We start from the raw sequence: 19,504 nt of genomic DNA, 5'->3' as shown, positions 1-19,504 counted from the left end.
ATAAGAAGAGGATTCGGGGATTGACGGAGGTAGATGTCCGATAAATTTCCAACTACTTCGCATTCATTTAAGAAAAGACTAAGTAAGCAACTGAAAGAGAATCTGCCATTTGGGCGACTGCCCCCAATGCAGATCAATGATGATTGGTCAGATATCGTATTCATAAGTTAGAAATAACACACGTACAATTAGAATGATCGCTGGTACGAACAAGTTGTAACAATGGCAGGAATTAAACCGATGATAGTGGAAGCTGTGCGCTTAAACCGGCTTTAGAGGTAGAATCATGTGGAAAAGGTAGATTGCATAGAGAGTAATGGAATCGGACAAGGAGAGTAAGAGAAGCATGGGAGATGATGGTTAGACTCAGTGCTTAACGTTTTAAAGGTTTGGAAATGAGGCCACAGAGTTTGTTGCAAATAGAAGATTGTGGAGGTGCATAATTAATTCAATAAAGCTTGCAGGCTGAACGCTGAAAGGCATGACAGTCTACAATGAATATGAATTATTAATTAATTAATTAATTAATTTATTTATTTATTTATTTATTTATTTATTTATTTATTTATTTATTTATTTATTTATTTATTTATTCCATCGGAATAATAATTAAACATTTGAGTAAAATTTCCCATTTAATCAAAGTTAGCATTGAGTACCGAGTGATTTATCGGGTTTATAGAAACAAGATATAGCAGTGCTACACTAGTACTGTGCTGTACAATAGCGTGGACAAATGTAGTTATGAGGCATCTTTCTTCAATTTGTCAAGCCCCCTTTGTCATAGTTACGGTAAGCCTTTGTGAGAACCCGGAAACTTTCTTCTTTCTTGTGCCCGACGATTATTTACAATCAGTCAGCGTTGATTCTATCAAAAATATCGTAAATATAAATCGTTAGTTACTTTACATTTAATTTATTACATTTTAACATAATGCCCTATCAGCCTCCTTTTAGCCTCTTCTTTGCTTGATTATCGAAACACAACACCAATTAGGCCAAAAGTTGTTACCACTACCTTACCTTGTTGCTGATGATGCTTGTTGTTTTAAGGGGCCTAACATCGAAGGTCATCGGCCCACCCCTACCTTAAAATAAATAAGAAGTTTCATAAACATTTCCTCTTTATGTAAATATCTAGTCGGTACATTGAGACAGTGAGATATTTCCCAGGTAATTCCAATGTAATTTTTGATTTGATTTAATTTGATTTGATTTGATTTGATTTGATTTGATTTGATTTGATTTGATTTGATTTGATTTGATTTGATTTGATTTGATTTGATTTGATTTGATTTGATTTGATTTGATTTGATTTGATTTGACACAGCCAGCATCGCGTATATAAGATTTCCGTGCTTATAACTTCAAATCCACTTCAAATGCTCCACTATCAACAGGTCACTGTGCATTTAATTACATACGTATTAACTTTTAAGTTTGTATTATCAACTTGTACTCGTTCAATTAGGAATTTTTACGCCCTTCATATCTTAAAAAAATCCTGGAGGTCGAAGTGCGTCTTCATCAATCCTTCTTGTATAGTTTGAAAACTACAAGGAAGACATGCAGTAATTGCCGAGTCCCCAGTGAGATATTTCCCAGAGCAAACCGACTCGAGACGACGTGGCAGGAAGCCCAAGCATCGGACTGTGATACTAAACGGGTGTGCCAACTTTCACATCAATCTCACAGCAGTGCTCTTCAGTGAGTCCAGAACAGGCTTAGCTACTTCCGAGGAACAATACGCAACAGGAAACTTCCATCTCGTATACGAGCGTCACTTAAATTAGAACGAACACAGTGTGTGTTCCTCTTTTGTGAGTTCTATCGCTGTTATACTTCCTCCTTGTCAGATTCTTATCACAAGAGTGTAATGGTCATGGAGATCTCACTATATATCACATACATACATACATACATACAGACATTATCATTATAGACTGTTATGCCTTTCGGCGTTCAGTCTGCAAGCCTCTGAGAATTTACTAACCGTCGCCACAATCCTCGATTTGCAACTAGTGTTGTGGCCTCATTTAGTTCTATACCTCTACCGAGCTCGATAGCTGCAGTCGCTTAAGTGCGGCCAGTATCCAGTATTCGGGAGATAGTAGGTTCGAATCCCACTGTCGGCAGCCCTGAAAATAGTTTTCCGTGGTTTCCCATTTTCACACCAGGCAAATGCTGGGGCTGTACCTTAATTAAGGCCACGGCCGCTTCCTTCCCACTCCTAGCCCTTTCCTGTCCCATCGTCGCCATAAGACCTATCTGTGTCGGTGCGACGTAAAGCCACTAGCAAAAAAAAAAAAAAAAAGTTCTATACCTCTTATCTTTAAATCGTTAGAAACCGAGTCTAACCGTCGTCGTCTTGGTCTCCCTCTACTTCTCTTACCCTCCATAGCAGAGTCCATTATTCTCCTAGGCAACCTATCTTCCTCCATTCGCCTCACATGACCCCACCACCGAAGCCGGTTTATGCGTACAGCTTCATCCATCGAGTTCATTCCTAAATTAGCCTTTATCTCCTCATTCCGAGTACCCTCCTGCCATTGTTCCCACCTGTTTGTAGCAGCAATCATTCTTGCTGCTTTCATGTCTGTTACTTCTAACTTATGAATAAGATATCCTGAGTCCACCCAGCTTTCGCTCCCGTAAAGCAAAGTTGGTCTGAAAACAGACCGATGTAAAGATACACTTAAGAAAATGGAAATTGCAACACCATGAAGGCATTGGTCGTTTGTGTTGATTTTCAAGATATGAAACGATGCCATGTAGGTATGTAAACGATCAAAGTTTCAGAACCATTGGATTGTTGCTACAGGTCTCCCCACGTGGTTGGTCGCGGAGGAATCAACTCCAGTATACGGACTCTGGTGTAGCGTAGTTGACTTGCAGTCTGTGCAGTGAAGTGTTCCCCGTCAAACATGCCTCGACGACAGAGAAGAGCACGCTATCAACAACTGCCGCCGATTGAGAGGGCTCGGATAATTGGGCTGTGTCAGGCTGGATTATCGCTAAGGACTGTCACTGCACGTGTTGTAGTGTTGGCTACTGAATGCATGATTCGAAGCAGTGTATCGATTCATTCAAGTGTCCGAGTGAATCGATTCACAGGAATGGCGAGCTCACGGCACACGATTCAGCTTACTCCCAGCGGACAGTGCTGAGTGGCGCACTCACTGGACGTTGACGGGGAGCCGAGCTTCCGCTGCAGCGAGACAGTGAATCATGGCACATCGAAAGAATCGTGAACGAGCGCGGCTCAGTGAGACACAAGGGTGGCGTGCCAGATGCGACCGTGCCGCATGCGACCCGTGCCACTAGCGACCGCATAATCTGTAACCGTGCCGGATGCGACCGGCGTTGACAGGATGCGACCGGCGTTGACAAGCAAATTGTTATTTGATAAGTTTTGTCATCACCCAAGATAAGGCAAGCTAAACGAAGTGCAATGTCATTTCAAAAAGTCTTATAAGCAGCTACTGCCCCTACTTTACATAACACTTCTGGGGGAAACTCGTTTTACAACACGAAATATGGTGATGCGTTTACGTCTTTTCCCACCGGGCGAGTTGGCCATGCGGTTAGAGGCGCGCGGCTGTGAGCTTGCATCCGGGAGATAGTGGGTTCGAATCCTACTGTCGGCAGCCCTGAAGATGGTTTTCCGTGGTTTCCCATTTTCACACCAGGCAAATGCTGGGGCTGTACCTTAATTAAGGCCACGGCCGCTTCCCTCCAACTCCCAGGCCTTTCCTATCCCATCGTCGCCGTAAGACCTATCTGTGTCGGTGAGACGTAAAGCCATTAGCAAATAAATAGTATTTTCCTAAAATATCTCCATATATGGAGCTGCGCCTCCATGTCTGGGAGAAGGTACCAAGCAGGTTAGGTCAGTGCGTTGCCGGACGACTAGTTACAGCTACTTCGGTAGGCTGCTGGGTTCGAATACCCCGTCGGCCATCCTCGAAAATTATTTCTCGTGGTTTCCCATTTTTCATCTCCAGGAAAATGGGCGTGGTATTTCATTTCGTAAATCCCACAAATATTGGCCGGGAATCAAACCCGGACTGCCTTGGTGAGAAGCGAGCAGTGATGCCACTGGGCTCGTTTCTATTACTCCCCACTCTATACGGTTCTTACTGCGGGTCAGGGTGTGTAGCAGATTTGGCATTCTTTTACGGCTGGATGCTTTTCTTGACGCCAACCATTAGAGGAGAAATGCTACGTGTTAATGTGGTGGTGGTGGTGGTGGTGATTATTGTTTTAAGAGGAAGTGCAACTAGGTGACCATCCTTTATTTAACACTAATCAGGGAGAAAAATGGAAGGAATCCGACACTGCGAAAAAGGAAGCTATCAGCGAAAGAAAGACAAGAGCCACGAAGGGTGTGAAAACGAACGGCGCTCTAGGCCTAGAAAGTTCTAATCCCGTCGGGGTTGGAATAGAACAAGATTTGACCAAGGAAAGTCGGATAGGATAGATGAAAATGAGGAGCCTGGCACAAGTAAGTGGAAGCAGTGCTAAGACTCAACTCAGTGCCCCGTGGTCACTAACCCACGCTCCCAAGTTGAGAGCCCCTTACGACACGCAGGGAATACCGTGGGTGTAATTCTACTGCCCCCCTCCACAGGGGAATGTGGAGTTAGATAACTTTCTTCTTTAGCATGACTTTCCTCTGGTTCATCGATTTTCTGGTACTACTGGTACGTAACATACTGGTTTATCATAGTACTCCACGCATTTGATTCCTTCTTTGTGGCACTGATTGGAATGAGCAGTGTGGACACTTAAAGGAATAATGGCAGAGGATTGTTCACGGCTGTCTGCGGCCTGGTCATTCCAGGTCGGGAACTTTGGACTGTTAGATCGGCAGCATAGTACTGTTAAAAATGAGAAAATGTGCGGTTTTCTATTTTATCGTGTATTTCATAATTATGATAGCATTGCTTGTAACTGCGACATTTCTGTTTTGACTTCATTGTAATGACCTATGATAATTTCAGTTGGCAAAACCACAAAGACAGTCTTTCTGATGATGTAAAAAGACAGGTAGAGAGTGAGTGCCTGCCATTATCATCAAACTGCCCAACTCCACTGACTGGCAGTAGGCAAGTGGGCCTACCATCATAATGAAAACTTACCAAGTTGATTGTGACTGACAGTAGGCAAGAGGACCTGCCATTATAATTTCCTAACCAAGTCTTCACATGCGAAAATACGTATGGTGACTTGCCCGTCGCTTTTCTGAGTAACATTAAGAGCTATGTAGTTTAATATAATCTTATTCACAACGTGTAGAGTATTCAACCTAGAATTCTGAATACAATGTAGAATCCCGTAGCGAAGCACGGGTACATTAGCTAGTCATATCTAAATTTGTATCAGAATCTAATTACGCTGTACCGGGGACTCCGAAATTAAATTTTGAATCCCTTTCAGAAAACATTCGATAATGTTTGGTAACAAAACACACGAGTAGCGTTGAGAAAATATTGCAAATCTTGGGCTAGGAAGACTTAGAAGTAAGAAGACGAACTGCTCGACAAAGCGGGATGTTCCGAGCTGTCAGTGGTGAGATGGCGTAGAATGACATTAGTAGACGAATAAGTTTGAGTGGCGTTTTTAAAAGTAGGAGAGATCACAATATATAGATAAAGTTAGAACTCAAGGCGACATATTGCGGCAAATATTCGTTTATAGGACGAGGAGTTAGGGATTGGAATAATTTACCAAGGTAGATGTTCAATAAATTTCCTACCGGGCGAGTTGGCCGTGCGGTTAGGAGCGCGCAGCTGTGAGCTGGCATCCGGGAGAAAGTGGGTTCGAATCCCACTGTCGGCAGCCCTGAAGATGGTTTTCCGTGGTTTCCCATTTTCACATCAGGCAAATGTGAAAGTCGATGTGTACTTTAATCAAGGACAAGGCCGCTTCCTTCCCACTCTTAGCCCTTTCCTATCCCATCGTCGCCTATAATATATATAATTTCGTGTGGCTATTTCTAGCGGAGTGCAGCCCTTGTAAGACAGACCCTCCGGTGAGGGTGGGCGGCATCTGCCATATGTAGGGAACTGCGTGTTATTGTGGTGGAGGATAGTGTAATGTGTGGTGTGTGAGTTGCAGGGATGTTGGGGACAGCACAAACACCCAGCCCCTGGGCCATTGGAATTAACCAATGAAGGTTAAAATCCCCAACCCGACCGGGAATAGAACCCGGGACCCTCTGAACCGAAGGCCAGTACGCTGACCATTCAGCCAACGAGTCGGACATCGTCGCCTTAAAACCTGTCTGTGTCGGTGCGACGTTATACCACTAGCAAAAAAAGAAGATCCTAGTTCTCTGAAATTATTTACGACTTAGGCCTACTTACTTATCGTGTACTATTAGTGCCGGGAGTGTCCGAGGACGTGTTCGGCTTGCCTGGTGCGGGTCTTTCTACCTGACGCACATGGGAGGCCTGCGCTTCTGGATGTGAGATTATGATAATGAGGTAGGGAAAGATGAAAGCCGGTGTCGGCACATACCCTACTCCTCTCGAATAATGCCAAGGGGTCTGCTCAATGCTTTACGTCCCTATCCGAAGGCCGAATCACCATCAACAGCATCATATTCCCTCACTTCATTTGAACACTGCGAAGAAGTTTAGATTTGAATCCAGGCTTTTGGTACGCAATCTAGTGATTACAAATTGTATACACCAACTTTCCTACCCTGCCGGCCTACATTCTCATGGTGAGTTGTTTTTCATACGGGCTAAGTGGCTCGACGGCTCAGACGGTTGAGATGCTGGTCTTCCGACTCCAACTTGGCAGGTTCGATCCTGGCTCAGTCTGGTGGTATTTGAAGGCGCTCAAATACGTCAGCTTTGTATCGGTGGATTTACTGGCATGTAAAATAAGTCCTGCGGGACTAAACTCCGGCACCTCGGCGTCTCCTTAAACCATAAAAGTAATTACTGGGACGTAAAGCCAGCAACATTATCATATTTTTCTTTCGACCAACGGCACTCGAACCTGCTAACAACGGCGTCAGACCTTTATTTTAGAAAAGACCAAGTTAGCTACTGATAAGCAATCTGCCACTTGGTGACAGCCCTTAATGCAGATCAATTGTAAGTGATTGATGGGTCGCATGCGGCACGGTGCATATCCGCTGGGTCGCTATTGGCACGATAATGGCCGGGTCGCATTCGGCACGGTCGCATCTGGCACGTAACCGACACAAGATACACACGGCTCCTTATCGGCACACTGGACAGTAGACAATGGCGGAGAGCCGGGCTTCCTCTGAAGCCATACATACAGAATCATGGTACACTGAAAGAATCGTACACTAAATGGACTCCCCGAGCTCAGCTCATTTGAAAATAATACCCACTTGCATTCACTGTCCTCTTCTTACAGGGAGGTTTAAATAATAGATGACCGATCTCGATAGCTGCAGTCGCTTAAGTGCGGCCAGTATCCAGTATTCGAGAGATCGTGGGTTCGAGCCCCACTTTCGGCAGCCCTGAAGATGGCTTTCCGTGGTTTCCCATTTTCACACCAGGAAAATTCTGGGGCTGTACCTTAATTAAGGCCACGGCCGCTTCCTTCCCAGTTCTAGCCCTTTCCTGTCCCATCGTTGCCAAAAGACCCGTCTGTGCCGGTGCGATGTAAAGCCAATAGAAAAAAATAATAGATGGATTTATTTTCAGTGTTAAAAAGGTAGTCAAAACATAATTCTAAAGTAGCTTTTTTTTGCTAGGGGCTTTACGTCGCACCGACACAGATAGGTCTTATGGCGACGATGGGATAGGAAAGGCCTAGGAGTTGGAAGGAAGCGGCCGTGGCCTTAATTAAGGTACAGCTCCAGCATTTGCCTGCCTGTCCTATGACCTATGACTATGAGTCATGCTCATGACCACTCAAAAGTACAATACCTATTTTATATTGGGAAGAACGGCTCAGTATTGTCTCAGTTCGTATGCCACATCGTTGCACAAGACTTCAATAATATGTGGACAGTAAGTGAGCCGACCGACGCAGTAACTTAACCAACAGTATGTTGAATCAGAAAACCAGTGGGCTACTGAACATCTCGGGTAGCCTATACAAAATATGACGATTTAAAAAAATCTTCTGCTGATAGAAAAATACAGTACATATTTTCAAAAATGACTTAGCGAGTTGGACGTGCGATTAGTATCACGTAGCTATGCGCTTGCATTCGGGGGATGATGGGTTCGAATCCCACCGTCGGCAGCCGTAAAGATGGTTTTCCGTAGTTTCCCCATTTTTACACGAGGAAATCCTGGGACTGTACCTTAATTAAGGCCATGGCTGCTACCTTCCTAATCCAGGATCTTTCCCATCCTGCGTCGCCGAAAACCTTCGATGTATTAGAGTGACTAGCATTTTTTCTAAGAAAGGAGTTCATAGTATGAAGACCAGATGGCAGCAGCGAACAATGAATGCTGTTGCTGCTGTCTTACCATTACATACTGCACAGATGCAGTAGGAGCGGTGAATCTAATGTGCCGTGAATCGGATCACTGTATCGATTCAGTAACGTGAACGGAATAAAATGAATCGATTCAGTAAAATGAATCGAATGTCCCATCACTAACGTGTTGGCCGACAGGCATCTACGGTACAACGTGTATGGCAGCAGTGGTCAAATGAAGGTACCCACACTCGTAGACCTGGCACACGCCCAGTGCGACAGACAACTGTGAGAGAGGATCGCCGCATCATTTGGATGGCCCGGATGGAACCCCATGCAACAGCAGCGCAAATTCGAGCAGCTGTGGCACCCCACGTTACACAACAAACAGTTGGTAATCGCCTGCGTGCAGCTGGCTTACGAGCCCGTGTCCCTGCAGAAGATGTTCCATTGACCCCACAACAGCGAAGTGTAAGGCTGGCCTGGTGTCGAGAAAGATCGACGTGGGTTGACGAATGGCATAGGATCGTCTTTAGTGATAAATCCCGCTTCTGTCTTGCCCGCAGTGATCGCCGGAATCGTGTGCGCCGACGTACCGGGGAGAGGAGCCGCCCAGATCTTATTGTCGAGAGGCACACAGGCCCAACACCAAGCATTATGGTCTGGGGAAATATTGGCTTTAATGTGAAATCACAATTAGTGCTTGTTGAGGGCACTATGACTGTTCGACAGTACGTTGATAGGGTACTCAATCCAGTGGTTGTCCCTATGATGGCAAACATTGCTAATGGGATGTTTCAGCAGGACAGTACCCGGGTTCACACTGCACGCATCTCCAGAGAAGTTCTCCACGACATCGCAACCGTAGAATGGCCCGCCAGATCCCCGGACCTCAGTCCCATTGAGCATGTGTGGGACATGATAGGTTGACAACTGGCCAACCGTCCTCAGCCACCCACAACTCTGGAACAACTGACCCGTGCAGTGCAGCGAGCATGGGCCACAATTCCTCAGGAAGCGATCCAGGGCCTTATTGACTCCATGCCTCGACGAATTCGTCAATGTATTGCAGCTCGTGGTGGGCACATCCTGTATTGCTTATTGTCCAAACTTGCGGTCAGTGAGACCTGAAAGTGTAATCATCGAATCACAACCGAACATTCGTCCTGCATGTTCAATTGAAGCAATGCTGCACTATTCCTTCTGGGTGTTGCAATTCCATTTTCTTAAGTGTAGTTTCGTCTGGGAGCTGACTTCCTTCTTACAGAATACTGCTGATCGCAACTGCGAGCTCACTGCATTAGCTTTACTACACCTTGATTCAATCTCACTTACTATATTACCATCCTAGGAGAACACACAACCTAAATACTTGAAATTATCGACCTGTTCTAGGTTTGTGTCACCAATCTGAATTTCAATTCTGTTGAATTTCTTAAGAAATGACATCAATTCAGTCTTCGAGAGGCTAATTTTCATACCATACTCATTGCACCTATTTTTAAGTTCCAAGATATTAGACTGCAGGCTTTCGGCACAGTCTACCACTAAGACCAAGTCGTCAGCATAGGTCAAACTGCTTACTACATTTCCACCTAACTGAATCCCTCCCTGCCATTTTATACCTTTCAGCAGATGATCCATGTAAACTACGAGCAGCAAAGGTGAAAGATTACAGCCTTGTCTAACCCCTCTAAGTACCCTGAACCAAGAACGCATTCTACCATCAATTCTCGCTGAAGCCCAATTGTCAACATAAATGCCTTTGATTGATTTTAATAATCTACTTTTAATTCCATAGTCCCCCAGTACAGTGAACATCTTTTCCCTCGGTACCCTGTCATATGCTTTCTCTAGATCTACGAAACATAAACACAACTGCCTATTCCTCTCGTAGCATTTTTCAATTACCTGGCGCATACTGAAAATCTGATCCTGACAGCCTCTCTGTGGTCTGAAACCACACTGGTTTTCATACAACTTCCTCTCAACGACTGTCGCACCCTCCCTTCCAAGATACCAGTGAATACTTTGCCTGGTATACTAATCAATGAGATACCTCGATAATTGTTGCAATCCTTCCTGTTCCCTTGCTTACAGGTAGGTGCAATTACTACTTTTGTCCAATCTGAAGGTACCTTACCATCACTCCACGCTAATTTTACTACTCTATGAAGCCATTTCATCCCTGACTTCCCACTATACTTCACCATTTCGGGTCTAATTTCATCTATTCCTGCTGCCTTATGACAATGGAGTTTATTTACCATCCTTTCCACTTCCTCAAGCATAATTTCACCAACATCATTTTCCCCCTCCCTATGAGCTTGGCTGTTCGCAACACTACCAGGAAGATTTCCTTTTACATTGAGAGGATGTTCAAAATATTCCCTCCACCTCTCCAGTGATTCCCTGGGATCTCTTATGAGTTCACCTGAATTACTCAAAACACTGTTCATTTCCTTTTTCCCTCCATTCCTAAGATTCTTTATTACTGTCCAGAAAGGTTTCCCTGCTGCTTGACTTAGCCTTTCCAGGTTTTTAACTAAATCTTCCCATGACCTCTTTTTGGTTTCAACAACTATTTGTTTCGCTCTGTTTCTTTCATCTACGTACAAATCCCTGTCTGCCTCGGCCCTTGCTTGGAGCCATTTCTGATAAGCCTTCCTTTTTACGTTTACAGGCTGTTCTCACTTCATCATTCCACCAAGATATTCGCCTTTTCCCATCTTTACACACAGTTGTTCCTAGACATTGCCTTGCTGTTTCTACTACAGCATCCCCGTATGCCACCCATTCACTTTCTATATCCTGAACCTGCTTACTGTCTACTGTTCGAAACTTCTCACTGATCATATCCATGTACTTCCGTCTAATTTCGTCGTCCTGGAGATTTTCTAATTCGTTTGCAGACAGATTTCACTTTCTCAACCCTAGGCCTACAGATACTTAGTTCACTACAGATCAGATAGTGGTCTGTATCATCGAAAAATCCGCGAAAAACTTGTACATTCCTAACAGATTTCCTGAATTCAAAGTCTGTTAAGATATAGTCTATTATGGATCTGGTACCCCTAGCCTCCCATGTGTAGCGGTGAATAGCCTTGTGCTTGAAGAATGTATTCGTAACAGCTAAACCCATACTAGCAGAGAAGTCCAGCAAACTCTTTCCATTCCCATTAGCTTCCATATCTCCCCCACATTTACCAATCACCCTTTCGTATCCTTCAGTTCTATTCCCAACTCTCGCATTGAAATCGCCCTTGCTGTTGACCCTGACCACGATGTCACTCAATGCTTCATAAAACTTGTCAACTTCATCCTCATCTGCACCCTCACATAGTGAATACACGAACACAATTCTTGTCCTGATTCCTCCAACTGACAAATCTACCCACATCATTCACTCATTTACGTGCCTAACAGAAACTATGTTGCGTGCAATGGTATTCCTGATAAAGAGCCCTACCCCAGACTCTGCCCTGCTCTTTCTGACACCCGTCAAGTACACTTTATAATCTCCTATCTCTTCCTCGTTATCTCCCCTTACCCGAATATCACTTACTCCTAGCACATCCAGATGCATCCTCTTTACTGACTCAGCCACTTCTACCTACTTTCTTCCATAAGCCCCGTTAACATTGATAGCTCCCCATCGAATTCCAGTTCGTTCGCCAAGTTGTTTCCAAGGAGTCCCTCGCCTATCAAATGGGAGTGGGACTCCATTACTCCCATAGGTCTGAGGCTTGCTTAAAATGTTCTGAGCTCGGTAAATTCATGAAGCAGGATGCTACCCTACTTGCACATAGTCCAAGTGAGGATCTCTCCTCTAACGGGTTATGGACCACCGGTATATATACTAGCGCATGGCCTCCGGAGAGGCCTGGTGCAGGTCTTTTTCTAGTAGACGGCCTATTAGGCGACCTGCATGTCTGTGAATATGAGGGCCCTACCTAGGATGATTTCTAATGTGGAATACGCCACACACACCCAGCCCCCGAGCCATTGGAATTAAACAATTAAGGTTAAAATCGCCGACCCGACCGGGAATCGTACCCGGGACCTTCTGAACCGAAGGCCAGTACGCTGACCATTCAGCCAACGAGTCGAACATGGACCACCGGTGAACTGTATAGTCCTAGCCGCCTGAGCACAAGGAGGGCCATGACTCAGAATATGTCCGAAATGCCCACTCCCATTCCATAGCAACTGGTATCCTGACTCTCAGGACCACTTACTAGGCCACTCAGCCGTTGCCCATGGTTCACGAACTAGGACAGTCACATATGTATCAAAATAAATAATATCACTCGTAGATCTTGTAAATCACGAACGTGGCTTAGAGAAGACCACTCTGTTTTTCCTTCTCGTTTCCTCGTACAGGTGCAATGGCCAGACGATGTTGTGATCATAATCACGGGCCCCCAGATTTCCGTGGACGCCGAACGCAGAGACATTGCTTTTAATGTTAAAATCTCACGTGCATGTCCGGAATGCGACTCCCTTCGTGAGAAACCAGTGACGATATCACTCGGCTATCATGCCCTAATATCTTACTGATTGGATCGGATTATCTAACACGACGATTGGAATTCCCCTATTTGTCAAGATTTATTTTAACTAACTCTCATAAGTCCGAGATGTATCTTATTGTTAGAAATTTTTCAATTTCAAATTTCACAGTTTTCAAGTACTATCGAACTGAAGACCGTATTCCTCGGCGAACGACCCCTTCTTTCACGCTTCACATTTAAAACTAGAAGTAGGCTATCTACGACTGAAAAATAATATCAAATAATTTAGAGAGTAATATATTGTAATACTAGCAAATGTACCCGTGCTTCGCTACGGTATTGTGCAATGTATACGGATTTCTACTTAAATTACTGTACACGCAGTGAGCAAGATTTTATTAAATTGTATTCCTCTTAGCATTATCCGAGAAACACCACGGGGAGGACCCCATACGTTGTTTCTGATGTAAGGTGCGCGTTGGGGAGTTTGGATGATAATGGCAGGCCATGTTTCCTACTACCATTCACAATCGAGTTCAAGAGTTTGTACTATAATGGCAGGCGCACTTGTTTACTGCCATTCACAATCGAGTTGAGGAGTTTTCGTTATAATGACAGGCCCCTTTGCCTAATGTCAGTCATAAACTAGTTGGGGAGCTTTGATTATAATAGCAGGAACACTTGCCTACTGCCACTCACAATCGAGAACGGGAGTTTCGATTATAATGGCAGGTCTCCTTGAAACTGCCAGTCACAATCGAGTTGGGGTGCTTTCGTTATAACACCAGGCCGCCCTGCGTACCTCCAGCTACAATAGAATTGGGGTATCTTTATTATAACGAGAGATCACTTTCCTACAGCCAGTCACAGTCGAGTGGGGAGTACTCATTATGACGGCAGGTCATCTTTCCTACTGCTAGTCATATTCGAGTTGGGGAGTTTCGATCATAATAGCAGGCCACTTTACTACTACCAGTCACAATCTAGTTGGGGAATCTTGTTTATAATGGTGGATACCCTTGCCCATTGACGAATACAATCGGGTAGGGGAGTTTTGGCCTACATTGCTGGTCCGCTTGCCTACTGCCAATTAAACAGAGATGGGAATTTTCGTTACAATGACAGGCCCCATTTACTACTTCCAGTTACAGTGGAGTTTTCGAGATCCCGTTATAATGGCAGGCACACTTTCCTACTGCCAGTCACAGTCCATAAGGGGAGTTTTGATTACAACTGCAGACCTTTCTCCTACTGACAAGTCACTATCGATTTGGGGAGTTTTAATTTTAAAGGCAGCCCCGCACTCCCCCCCCCCCGCGCTTTCTTGATCGCTACAAATCGACTTCAATGTATAGTCATTTACTAAGTCATGGCAACTTATTTTCGTATAATCCACATTCTTTGATATGCAACATTTACATTAGGATATATAGTACTTATAGATGCCGCTAGATGATGTAGATATCCAAAACAGTAGAAGGGGAATGTGCGCGCAAGTCAGTCGGCGCATTGTTGATGTTTGCAGTTGGTCAAGTATGGATGTGAGTCGACTAGAACAACACGCATACGTAAAAATAGCAGTGATTCGCAGTCGAAACGCGAGAGAATGTCACTTGCAACTCATAGAAGCTGTTGGAAGTTGTGCTGTGCCGTACAGACTGTTGCAAGATGGGCAGCAGCTTTCCCAAGTGCCGACAAACCTCGTACGGGACGCCCTAGGACTGTTTGTACCGGTGCTTCTCTTGCCATGATAGAACAGTGCTTAGCGATGGTCTCTACAGGAGTTGACAACAGAAACAGGTATTGAGCAGGCAACTGTAATAAAATGTTGCGGCACGATCTGAATATGCGCAAAATTGCTGCGAAATGGGTGCCACACACACTAACAGAACAACGAAAGTGGACACCTTACGAAACGTATCGTGTGGACCTGGAGCGATACGAACGTGAAGGGGACATCACGCTGAACGAGATCATTGCCATTGAAGAAATCCGAGTCAGGACTTATGAACCCGAGCTTAAACACCAGTCTACTGAATGGCGTCATCAGGATCACCGCGAAAACACAAAGTCCGTCCAAATCTGTCTCCGGTGAAGTTGTCCGACTCGTTGGCTGAATGGTCAGCGTACTGGCCTTCGGTTCAGAGGGTCCCGGATTCGATTCCCGGCCGGGTCGGGGATTTTAACTTTCATTGGTTAATTCCAATGGCCCGGGGGCTGGGTGTTTGTGCTGTCCCCAACATCCCTGCAACTCACACACCACACATAACACTATCCTCCACCACAATAACACGCAGTTACCTACAAAAGGCAGATGCCGCCCACCCTCATCGGAGGGTCTGCCTTACAAGGGCTGCACTCGGCTAGGAATAGCCACACGAAATTATTATTATATTATCCGGTGAAGTTCGCGGTCATGTTAGCGAATGACATTTTGGAATTATTTTGTGTCATTTTGTCCTCCGTGGCCAGACTTTTAAGGCGACACTCCGGAGATAAAAAGATATTTTTTTTGCTAGGGGCTTTACGTCGCACCGACACAGATAGGTCTTATGGCGACGATGGGATAGGAAAGGCTTAGGAGTTGGAAGGAAGCGGCCGTGGCCTTAATTAAGGTACAGCCCCAGCATTTGCCTGGTGTGAAAATGGGAAACCACGGAAAACCATTTTCAGGGCTGCCGATAGTGGGATTCGAACCTACTATCTCCCGGTTGCAAGCTCACAGCCGCGCGCCTCTACGCGCACGGCCAACTCGCCCGGTAAAGATATTTTTACCTAATGCATGGATTTTCAAGAAACCTAGTGGGAATGTCACCTACATAAAAGTATAGATATCACGAACATTTCTTTCCTAAAAATTAATAGCTTTCCCAAAATACATTTTTATTTTTGAAATGTTTTATTCCATTTTTTCATGTAATTAATTAATATGTTAATGTAAATTCGTAATTAGGTAGATAATACTTCTTTTTAAAAGCTCCCACGTATCGATGTTTCTGTACATAATTTATATAAGGAGATATCTTACTAAAGTTTGTGTAATTCTTACGTTTTTACTTAACTACTTGAAAAAATCTGCAATCAAAATTTCCATATGCAGGTTTCTTAATATAGTTATGACACATAACCATACAAATTTTGTTACATTTGGCAGAATATTCTTCTTCTTATTATTATTATAAATCTGCTTACCCTCTAGGGTTGGTTTTTTCCTCGGACTCAGCGAGGGATCCCACCTCTACCGCCTCAAGGGCAGTGTCCTGGAGCGTGAGACATTGGGTCTGGGGTACAACTGGGGAGGATGACCAGTACCTCGCCCAGGCGGCCTCACCTGCTATGCTGAACAGGGGCCTTGTGGGTGGAAGGGAAGATTGGAAGGGATAGACAAGGAAGAGGGAAGGAAGCGGCCGTGGTCTTAAGTTAGATACCATCCCGGCATTTGCCTGGAGAAGTGGGAAACCACGGAAAGCCACTTCCAGGATGGTTGAGGTGGGAATCGAACCCACCTCTACTTAGTTGACCTCCCGAGGCTGAGTGAACCCCGTTCCAGCCCTCGTACCACTTTTCAAATTTCGTGGAAGAGCCGGGAATCGAACCCGGGCCTCCGGGGTTGGCAGCTAATCACACTAACTACTACACCACAGAGGCGGACTGTCAGAATATTATGGGAGAAGAATGGGATTTAAATGTAAAATTACAATTGGCAAACAAAGCATTTTTCAGTGATAAATTGTTTGATTCGGCGAAATAACTTCGTGATAAGAAAAATGAAACTCAATCCTTTCAATAGCCTATGTCATTAAAAAATTCACCAAAATGACCAAAGTATCGATGTTTATCTCCGGAGTGTCGCCTTAATGCAACTTACTACGACGGTTATCTGCAGAATAACCTACGTCACGCTATCAAGAGTAAATGTCCCGGGCTGTTGGACAATGCAGTCATCCTTCTCGATAATGCAACAGCCCATGCAACAAACATGGTTCAGGCCAGTTTACGGCGCTGGAGATGGGAAGTAGCAGAGCATCCTCTTTACTACCCCGATCTGTCACCATGCAATTTAAATTTGATACCGAAATTGAAAGCTCCATTGCGTAGGAGACGCTTCCATACACGAGAAGACATAGTTCCCCGATCTTTCACCATGCGATTTCGATTTGATACCGAAACTGAAAGCTCCATTGCGTGGGAGACGCTTCCATACACGAGAAGACATAGACAATGCAGTGCGAGGCGAGATTGCCAGACTGGGAAATTGAGCAGTTGATGATACCGGTCGTGTTCGTCATCGTTGGCAGCGAAAAGTTGATTGTCTTGGAGATTACTTCGAAAATGTTAATGTGTTCAAAATGTGTTAATGTGTGCAAATTAATGTTCTCAATATTATGACATACGATAACATTTTCCTAATGTTACTCTTCTCCCTTGCCTGCAATATTTCCTGAGAAACACATGAAGAGACATTATTTATTTTCATATCTGTACAATGAAATGTTTGTAGGAAAACGCATTTGTTTAAAATAAAATAGTAGCCATGACTTAGTAAGTGACCCAAGTATATAGACTAACGTACGAAAGTACGTCCTCGTTTATAATATTGCAGACCTTCATTTCGAGATTTACTGCTCCTAAACGGTACGTCATATAGACAAACAGATTGCGCCATCAGACGCTACTTCTAGTGGTCTACATGGTTGTCCTGTGACATTTTCTTGTATCGCCTACATTTATTCGTTAGATTGAGTTAGAAAGTTTGAAATGGGTGAAATTTAGGTACAGTTTTCACAAATTGTTTTATTTTTCGCATCGTAATGTGGCAGCTAGAATCATAACATTATTCTTGCAGATTGACACTGTTTGTGCCAATGTACCTGCCGAATTTGACGATTCTACATTTTCTATAAGTGTGTCAAACTATAAAATGTACTTGAAAAATTACAAACTTTACCTGCAATCGAGAAATGCAGCTCTATCGAACGGATTGAGATACGACATAAGGTCAGAGGATCAAAGTTGTAGATTACTTCATGTTGGGTTGAGATTATGTTATACGCTTTGTGATATGACTTACCGTTTAGCCACCAAAGGAAGGTCTGCACCTTCATTAAAATTGCCTCCATATTTCGATATTTTTCGGGGATGAAAGTTATCATTTAAACAGCTTAGTTTTTCGTCGGTTACAAGGTAAACCCCAAATTTAAAAATTCAGTTTTCTAGCTCGTCTGGTAGATTGCATCCAGCATCTTGATTTTGGGTTAGGTAAAATTAGGACTTTCAGGAAAATGTTAAGTCCATGAAATCTATAGGTCATCGCCACTGGGTGAAAGGAATGCTTTCACTTGCGTTCTTATGCTGAAACCCATATTTCTACAAAGGTAGTGGGTTTGATCCCTCCTCAGTTCGATGGTATGTGAAGAAGTATCCGTCGTGGAAAACTGGCAATCTCCAAAGCTCGTCTCGGTACATCTACCTGTACATAAATAACTCTTGCGGCACAAAATATACGGTTCCTTGGTGTCTTCGGAAATCTTGGAACGTAAAGCAACATTATTAAAAGCAGCCTCAGAAGCCCTAGATTTTCAATGACGTTGTCTCTGCGAGCTGAACCTGGTCTGCTGTTACGAAATTTGAAACAACAGATTGTTTGGTTGGCGATACAAGTATTTCACATATCATTTGCAAAACGTGGCGGAAGATGTCTGAACCTGTCTACACCATTACGTCGCTTGTCTCAAGAGACAGATTATTCGCACACTACGCGTCAAAAGAGCATCTCGTCGTAATTGAAAATTCCCTCGATGACCTAATAATTTCACAGATGTTATGGCCTTTTTCATCACCAGAAATTTTTTTTACGTTACCTTCAAATTCAACATTATCGTAATCTGCCAAGAACACTTGACGATTTGAAGAAGAATATTATCACTGAAATAAACAATATTGACCCAGAGGTACCGTAACAAAGTCTAAGACGCAAGCAGCTACAGGAACGGATGTGCCTACAGGCAGGAGGTCATTTTTAACATTTACTCTGAGGGTAAGCAATTCTCTCACAGGCACGTTATATTTAGAAACGAAGTGCATGTCAAACAAAAATGAAACTAATAAAAGTAGCCGGAAGTCATTTTCAACATTTATTCTGAGGGTAAGCAATTCTCTCACAGGCATGGTCTATTTAGAAACTAAGTGCATGTCAAACAAAAATGAAACTAATAAAAGCACCCGTTTTATAGTAATAACTCTGTCTTATCTCTACTCTTACATAAGTAGCCTAATATATAACTAATCTGTGATAAATACAAAGTATGAGACAAAAAATGGAAGTGTACAGATAAATTTAATTATACATATTATATTCTCATTATTAATGCATTTAGTAAGAAAGGGAAACAGCCAGGAAAGAGCACTGACTTGAGTCTCTCTCTTACCGAGTGAGTTGGCCATGCTGTTAGGGTCGCGCAGCTGTGAGCTTGCATTTGGGAGATAATGGGTTCGAACCCCACTATCGGCAGCCCTGAATATAGTTTCCCGTCGTTCCCCATTTTCATATCAGGGAAACGCTTGGGTT

The sequence above is a fragment of the Anabrus simplex genome, chromosome 1 (genome assembly GCF_040414725.1).
Source record: "Anabrus simplex isolate iqAnaSimp1 chromosome 1, ASM4041472v1, whole genome shotgun sequence".
NCBI classification, from domain to species: Eukaryota; Metazoa; Arthropoda; class Insecta; order Orthoptera; family Tettigoniidae; genus Anabrus; species Anabrus simplex.
Note: the sequence above shows the minus strand (reverse complement) of the source record.